This window comes from Dipteris shenzhenensis, chromosome 27 (assembly GCF_047967505.1).
Source record: "Dipteris shenzhenensis isolate YYH24624 ecotype China chromosome 27, Dip_SZ_1.0, whole genome shotgun sequence".
Classification (NCBI taxonomy): Eukaryota; Viridiplantae; Streptophyta; class Polypodiopsida; order Gleicheniales; family Dipteridaceae; genus Dipteris; species Dipteris shenzhenensis.
Genome location: NC_141622.1, coordinates 40,557,873 through 40,566,749, shown reverse-complemented (window position 1 = coordinate 40,566,749; position 8,877 = coordinate 40,557,873).

The following is an 8,877-nucleotide window of genomic DNA, read 5'->3' as shown; positions in this document are numbered from 1 at the left end:
CAAAAACACAGAGAAGTCAATGGCGTGAAGGGGAAGGGAGAGTCGGAGAACGATGGAGATGATAGGAAGCGGATGCGATGGTTGCGAGGAAGCTGCGACAGAACAGTGGAGTGCTGATGATGCAATTGAAGGAGGGAGCCGTCAACGGAAGGGGAGGGTGGGGGCAGGTGATGGAAGCGAAGGGCTCCAGCAGCGACAGCAACAGCGACAGCAACAGCAACGGCAGCAGGAACGGAAGGCACCGCACAGAGCTCCAGATGGAAGACGACGAAGACGAAGACGACGACGACGACAGGGTTGAGCAGAAACGGAGGTCGGCACACAGTGATTTTTTTCATGCACCGTAAACTTGAACGGATACCTTTTCGATCAATCGCTTCTTTGCCGGAGATCTTGCCGTCGCACGTTCTTTGATTTTGTGTTTCCGGCATCGCTTGCAGACATCTTTCGGATTGGCATCACGGCATCCTTCGTCTCTTTCCCATCTCGTTGCTCGCAGGTTTGAAATTGCACCTTCCGCACCACCTTCTCTTTCTCAATCTCTGCAGTTTTTGCGCTCGGATTTGCTTCCCCGCCAATAGCTTTCCCGTTTCCATCTCTCTCGCAGGCTCGATATTGCATCTCCCCCAACAACCTCTTTTCATTCTCTGCGAAATTTTGCATCGCGTCGAAATTTTCTTTTCAATCTTGAAACTGCATCTCCAGCAACACCTTCGTTTCAATCTCTGCATTTTAGATTTGCATCACGGCGACCTTCTTTTCAATCCCTGCGATTAATTTGCTCGCAGGTTTGACATTGCATCTCCCGCAGCAACTTCGTCTCAATCTCTGCAATTAATTGCTGCCAGCTTTGAACTTTGACATTGCATCTCCAGCAGCAACTTCGTTCCAATCTCTGCAATTGCGCGCAGATTTGCACTTTGTTCCAATCTCGCAGGTTTGGAATTTCGGCAACTTCGTTTCATCAACCTCTGCAAATGCTCGCAGGTTTGAAATTGCATTTTCAGCATTGCGCGCAGGATGATCGAATCACCGCAATTGCTCGTACATTTGCATCATCAAGGCAAATTGTGCTGTCTTCTTCTTTCCTCCTCCTCCGTCAGATTAGCATCAGAACAAATTGTTCTGTTTTCTTCTTTTTCTTCTTCGTCGTGAGATCATCTGTAGGGCCAGGAATGGATTGCCAGAGCAGGATGAAGCGTTCGGTGCCAGCGCTTACGGTACATGGTGGCAGGAGGATCGACAGGACGAACCAGCTAGCTATGGCAACTACCGAGATCGATCAATTGCAGAGAATTTTCCAATCAGAACTTGCAGGCAAGCAAACAAGAAAATTCAAGAAAGCTCGCAACAGTGCATCGTAATTCTTCCACCGTCATCGCCGCTTTTCTTTCCCGACATCCGAATCAACGTTTCTTCCTCTTCTCCAACTGTCGGCGATACCTTTCTGCCTCCCCCCACCGCATCTCAACACGTTTTCCATCGTTCTTTGACCCTCTCTCTCTTGTCGCCTTTAGCTACAGTCCCCAAACCGTTCTTTTTTCATAACGTCTTTACGCCCTCCTCTTCCTCCTCCACCCCTCGCCTTTTCGTCGCTCACTCGCAACACGTTTCTTCTTCACCGTCCGTCCCTTTCCCGCCCGCGATCTTCCGCTCCCTCCCCATCAAGCTGTTCTCTTCCTCGAAAAAACGAAGGCAAACAGTCACGCAAGACTGCGCTTCCCCTTTCCCAAGAAAAAGTGAACTTGAGACTCCCCACTTAGGGACGGACTAACCTAGATATTGCCATAACGGTCTCGTACGGTCTTGCATAGATCAAATTACTCGAGCTCACACCTGCGAAAATAGAGATATATAATTGCAGCTCAGTGCCTTGCGAATCTAATATTAAGTAGTCTCAAAACGAAAGGACTCGTTGCAACTTCACACAGAAAAAACTGCCCTTCAAAAGAGCCGAATTTAATACATAAACATGAACAAAAGAGAGAAGAGAGCCTTCGCCTGTATTCTAGGTCCGGAAGTGAGCCACCAGTTATTTTCACTATGACCTTTGCTCTTTGATCTCCACGTTGGCTCACCTTCTGCCTTGAAACCTTGGGATCGGTAGGCTTTTGATCTCTATGCGTTATTGGGAAACTCTCCATCATCATTGATGGCTTGGGCGATGCCTTTAACAGGCCGCCGCACTACTCACTATCTTAGCCCTCCTGAAGTTTACCATTGCAAAATTTTCTATGACTAAATGTGCATGGCTTCCATGGCTGTTTGATGAAGAAACCCCATAGCTGATCCATCCATCATAGGGAACATTAGTGGGCCCCTGGTAGGCAGCCCGGCATATACTCTTACACTTCAGGAGCCCATGTTTTTGCTGCATATATGCGTAGGTGTGCCTGCCTGCTCCTAGGGTCTAGTCCTAAGATGTGGTCAACTGTCACTGGTAGTCAGACATAGTTCCATTTCTGCTTGGTCAGGGGGAGTCCTGAAGGTTTGGCATGCGAGTATGCAATCCCAACGTCATGTGTAAAATGTGCAGGGCCTTGATGCCCTAACCTTTATAGGGATGTGTATATATTGGCAGGTTGGACTAGGACAGCCAGAGTTCTCTCCTTGTATTTACCATCACCAGCCCCTTTTCGGCAGCTGATTTGTATGGGGTTTTCTCAAGCATTAATAGAAGTTTCCTTTCTTTGCCTAAAAAAAAAAAAACCGGTGCTTTTGGTAGGGTCTATACAAGGTTGTAGGTCTTAGAAAGCTAAAAAACTTGCTTTGGAAGCTTTTAGGAAATCTTTCCAAAGTCAGAGACTAATTTCTCTCTGCCTTTGGGTTGCTCTTAGAATCTACTTTCTAGAACAAAAAGCCTTATTTTTTACGGGTTTTGTTTAGCAGCCTATAGACTTCTAACCAGTCCCCCAATTGTTAGAATATTCATATTTCCTAAGGCAATGGTCAATGCTACATAATAAGGGGTTTTTTCCCCCGACCTCAATTAGAGGTTGAGTTTGTGGGTGAGTTAGTCACCACACAAGTTTTGACCTTGGTCCATCCTAGGGTTTTGTCTATATGACTATCCTAGTCTGGTACTTCATTCTTGTTACTGTAATTTTAGTTTAGCTTCCTTATGTGCATTCTCTTGTGTTCTCTCGCTTCCATTTCTAACATTTGGTATTAGTGCAGTTCCCTTACTTCCTAGAACCTCCCCGCATCCATGGAGCAATGATCTCCTTATCGCAAAGAAACTGGAGCTAGATCTCGTTTCTGTGTATAACAGCCAATTTTTCAACTTTTGAGAGCTCCTAGAGCCTCTTCCTATGTAGATGACTGCTCCTACAGGCTTGGACTCCTTTTTCGAAGCAAATTTATTGTCAATTGGTAGACTTTTGCCCTAATAAATATCCAAGGCGAAGGCTGAAAATGCCATCTCAACCCTGAAGGAGACTCATAGAAGAAGGGAGATTCTCTCCAAACTCTGAAAAAAACTCTCTTGGCTATGGCTGCTTTGGAGGATCCCTGCATGCTTGCCCAAATGGCCATCAAAGTGTGTACCGTGTTGGTCCAAATACTAGCCATAGTCTGGGAAGGGTGAACCTGGATACTCTCCATCGCCTCTGTACACCTGGCTCTCCAAATATGCCAAGCTGCAATGCTAGCCAAAATCTCCCAAGACGTGTCTACTCAGGCATGAGCAGCTTTGAAAGGAGTGAAGGGAACATCCTGGAGGGAACAAGACTCCACTTAGTGTCGCCGTACAATGAAAGCTGGATCTAAATCATGTCCCTCGAAAAACACCTGTGGGCCAGTAAGAGATAACCAAGCCACTGAACCCCAGGTCATATAGAAAGGTATTGTATGATAGATGTTGAAAATCTTAGCAACACCTTTCCAGATTGTCCTCGCCTGTTTGCACTCCCAAAGGCAATGCTGTACTGACTCAACTGCCAAGTGACAATGAGGACAAGTAGGGTCAGCCCCGAACCTGGATCTCCACAGGTTCACTGCAATCCCTCCATGAATAGAAAACCAAAAGAAAAGACGCATTTCAGCCTGTCAGGATTGCAGGATTCATGGAGTGGGGCAGGGACTCACAGTGGTATCTTGACTCTGATCCTATTCTCCTTGCGCTGGGGTCTTGGAGACTTTGGATGTATGGTGGTTCCCCTATTAGGTTCTTGCAGTGGGACCCAGGGGAGTGGGAATGGATTGATAAGGGGCACCGAGAGAAGAGCTTCCCTTCTTTTGCTACACAGTTAGAAATGCGAGGAGATTTCAGCTCAGCAGTAGAAGTTGGAGGCCCTCTAGAGCGCCACATTGGGATAGTTTTCAGATATCTGTAGTTGTGCAAAAGAACTTTTGGCGTAGGCTCAAGAAATCCCTCAGGAATAGAAAGATCACCCTCCAAAAGAATATCATCAGAAGATCTGATAAGTCTGCCTCTCGACGGAACATTAAAGACAAGGGTATCCTCATGTGCATCCTGCAATGCAATGATCTGTAATGGAATGCCTGTCCCTGAAAACGCTCCCCACCAAGTGGACTCTGTAAGCGGCATGTCATCTGTATCAATCCACTCTGGCGGAATGGCTGCGTATATCTGCTGTATCCTGAGTGCACTCCCTCTGAGGTAGCCAACTGCTAAAAGTCTCTGATCCTACGAAAGTCTCATAAAGGCCTGCGAAGCGCCTACCGTAGAGGCAGGTCTCCTCTCCCATCTAGACCACTGCATATAATGTGACACTCCAAGTGACCTGCCGTGATCATCCAAAATCAAGTCATTCCACATGACTGGCTATCTGTAAATTTCTTCACAAGAGTTGGGTGGAACTCTGCGAAGTGTGTTTCTGAAGCAGCTCCAAGCTTTCAGAATAGCAACCATGACAGGGGAAGGGGGAGATTTGAGATGGGCTTAAAGATCCATCTGCTGCTGTCCAACCAATCTCCCCTATGAGAAGGGGCACAAGACTGAATGTTGCATGAGAAAAAATCCTTCCAGGGCTCCCGTCCAAGCATCAATCCACGTACTACAAACTTGCAGAGTAAGGCTATACACTGCAAGTTCGGATCAATAATATTGAGACCTCCTCCTGTGGGGAGAATGAGGGTCTCCCAAGCCACCCTGGCTACAACATCTGAGGTGCCATCTAAACCACTCCATAGGAAGTTCCTGATAGGTGTCATGAGCTGAGCAATACAACCTCTAGATCTGCACCAACATGAGCAGACAAACCAGGCAGTGGCCAATAAGACCTAGTTCACAACCACAACTCTGGATGCAAGGTCAAGTCTGGCTGAACTCCAAAAGATGAGTTTCCTCCTGATACTCTCCAACACGGGAGTGAATTGCTGCGCCGGAGAGATATCCACCCCAACCTAGCATCCTAGATACTTGATGGAGACTCCCCTCTGAATGCAAGTGAACACTATGTCAATCCCCCAGACTGGAGTGTCCTCATCACTGATCCCAAAACCATTGGATTTGTTCCAATTTATGTGTGCACCTGCCGCAATGCAAAACAAATCCAATGCCGTCGTGAATGAATTCAGTGTCTGTGGAGTGGCATCCAAAAAAACAGCCATATCATCTGCCAACTCACTGTCTAAGAGCTCATCCTCCTGCCTTAGAGGAATCCTGAGTCCTACAATCCCAGCTTGAGCTCTAATGTAACAGCTCATAGCCTTAGCCACAAAAAGGAATAAAAAGGGGGCTAAGGGGCATCCTTGACGGACTGATCTGGTAATCTGAAACCTGTCCCCCCTGACTCCACTAGTAAGAACCTGGCTGTGGGCTGATTTGTAGAGGGCTGACACCCCTCTGATCCAAGTATCTAAGAAGCCAAAACGAGTAAGTGTGCCCTCCAGAAATCCCCTGTCATAAGTTTTCTCAAAATCCAAGAGTAGAATGGTCAGCGTGTGGCCATTATGCATGGCCCAATCCGAAGCCTCCCAAAATGAGAAGATGTTATCAAAGATGCTCCTGCCATGCACAAAGCCTGTCTGTGTATCATGAATAAGATCTAGTAGAAAGGGCTGCAGACGAAGGCTGATAGCTTTAGCTAAGATTTTATACAAGGTACCCAGAAAGGTAATCGGTCTCCACTGAGACACTAAATTCCTGCAACCCCCTTTTAGAATCAAATGAATGAGGCCCTCCATAGGTGAGTCTAGCATCTCACCCGAGTCCCATATACCCTGCAGGTCTGAGGTAATGTGATCCACAATCTGATCCCAAAAAATAATAAAAAATAAGGGGGTAAGTCCATCTGAACCAGGACACTTGCCCTTGTGAAGGGCAGAGAGACCAGTCCTGAACTCTACGTTGGTGAAGGGTGCATCAGGTGAAACAATCATATCCCGTGTCACCAACCTCGGTAAGTGCGGCCAAATAACCACTCTAGCATCATCTGTGGCCTGAGTGTCAATTGTTGCTTAAGAAGGGAGGCATAGAAATCGGTGGCAACCTGCAAGATGGCATCTAGATGTGTCTGAAGAACTCCATCTGAGTCAACAAGCTGTGAGACGCTCTCCCTACTATGTTTGATGCCAAGAGTAGAGAAGAATTGCTTGTTGACCCTACCTCCCGTCTGAGTCCAAAATGACTTTCTGGCATGACAGACATACTCTGCTTTCTGATCTAAGAGTGACTGCTACTGAGCCCTTGCTGTAGCAAGGTGCTCCTGAATCCAAGCATCTGTAGGCCTCTTCTGCTCCTCCCTCTGGAGGGCAGCCAACTGCTGGCGAATACCTATCTCATGCCTGAGGATCTCACCCCTCTTGATACGAGCAACTAAAAGATAAAAATCACTAATATTAGAGAGGGCTGCAGCTAAGTCTGAAGAAGAAAGCTGCCCATCCTGCAAATGAGATACCCAGGTCCTCAACACTGTCTCTGTAAGGCCCTCCTCTGTATAAAAAGAATTTGGAATCCTAACACTGGTAGAGCGGCACCTCACATGGGGATCTGAGACCATCAAAACCACTAGAAAATGATCCAAAGTGGACACCCCAACTGCAATGCAAACAGTACCACCTCTGTCAAGAGCCCAATCATCCACATAAAATCTGTCAATCCGTGCATGTATAGGCATCTGCAACCTCCTGTTCGACCAAGAAAACAAGAGAGCATGTTGCTGAGTGTGAAAAGCATCATCGTGCCAAGCATCCCTCTGCCACTGCACTGAAAAAGGAAGGCATCCCACGTTGCTCTCCTAGGGAGTGAATTCCACCTTCTCTACCACCATTTGACTGAGGGCATTTCAACCATGTTGAAATCGCCCCCTATAATCCAAGCATCTGCAATATGTGACCAAGAGAGTAGTTCCTTCCACAAAAGGACATGATCCCCTCTAGAATTGGATGCATACAGGTTTAAAAGACCAACCTTATGCCCACCAATCAAAAGTAAAATCCACTGAGCTCTGGAAGGGACTATGATCCCGTGTCCAATCACTAAGGTGAGTATAGGAGACGAAATAGAAATGCATGTACCTCCCTTGGTGCCCAAGGCAGGTGACCAAAAGGTATGGTCTGAAAGAAGATTATCCGACTTGGCACAATCCCTGACATCCAATTTGTGTTCCTGAATCATCAAAATGTCCATGGGACCCCCAGTAACACCTGGATGAAGTTGGTTACGAATCAACTGCTTGCGGCGGCGATGAGGTACACCCCCGAGGCCCTGAATGTTCCAACTGACAATCCTCATCTGCAAGAGAAGGCCGGATGGAATGTCCTACCTGACTTGGTAGCGAAGAAGGCCCTCTCCTGCGAAAAGTTCCTCCTATCAAGAGGAGGGAAGTCAACTGGGAAAAGCACAGCCACACCTCCTAAGGGGGAAACTCTGTCCACAGATGTCTGAAAGATGTGCTCCCGGAGCGTAGAAAATCCTCCTCTGACTCAAACTCAGCAAGTCTGCCAAAACTGAAAATGAATTCCTGCGAAGTACCTCTAGCGCAGGAGTGCGAAGGAGCCCTACGGAAGGAGGAGTGGAACCAATAACCCCCTTACCTCTGTCAGGTGGAGACAAACGTGTAAGAGAAGAAGGGAGTTGTCACTGAATGACCTCTGCAAGAATCTTCATGACCTCAGCCACAACTTTGGCATTGTTCTTAAGTAAGGCACGGGTCTCTGGAGAAGGGTTCTCCTTAGGTGAGCGCTCTTGTACATGAACAGGGGCAGGAGCAATCTCATCTGCACATGGAACCAGGACAGGAATGTCTCCTACCTGAAGAGACGGGTTCAGGGCGCCTGAGGTACTGGCTCTCCAACTCTGACAGGCACCCACTGGTGGACGACCGAAGCAAGACGTACTGACTGTCCTGTCCGCAATGTAGAAGTACCAGGACGAGAGGCTAATGGTCCTAGCTGTGAAGCCGAAGGTCTAGCAGAGTGTGAGGCGGTAGGAACTGGTCATGGTGAAGGTCTAGGTCAGGTGAAGCTATGAGGCGCACCCATGGATCTTTTTGGTCTTTTCTTTTTCCTTGGGCGATCTCTGGCAAAGTGCCCAAGGGTCCTGCAAATCCTACACTGATCCTGTCTCCTTGCAATCTCGACTCTCTGTCTGAAGAAGGAGCCATCTGGACGCTGAAGCATAATGTGGTCATCCGAGATGTTAGGGTCAGAGACGATGACCCTAACACGCGGTACCCCATTGGACCTGACTGCCTCTGTTGCTGAAGTAGGCATCTCAGGGAGAGGGGGGATCTCAGTAACCACTCCAAAGGCGGCTCCAATGGAATATAGCAATCGATGGTTCACCTGAGGAAGGCCTGGAAATCTGATGAAGAGTGACGTTGTTCGGCTGTCCACCTTGACAGGATCAGCAGACCCCAAAGAAAAAGGGGTCAAAAAAATCCTCCTGGAGCTCAGTGCCAACGGGCTAGT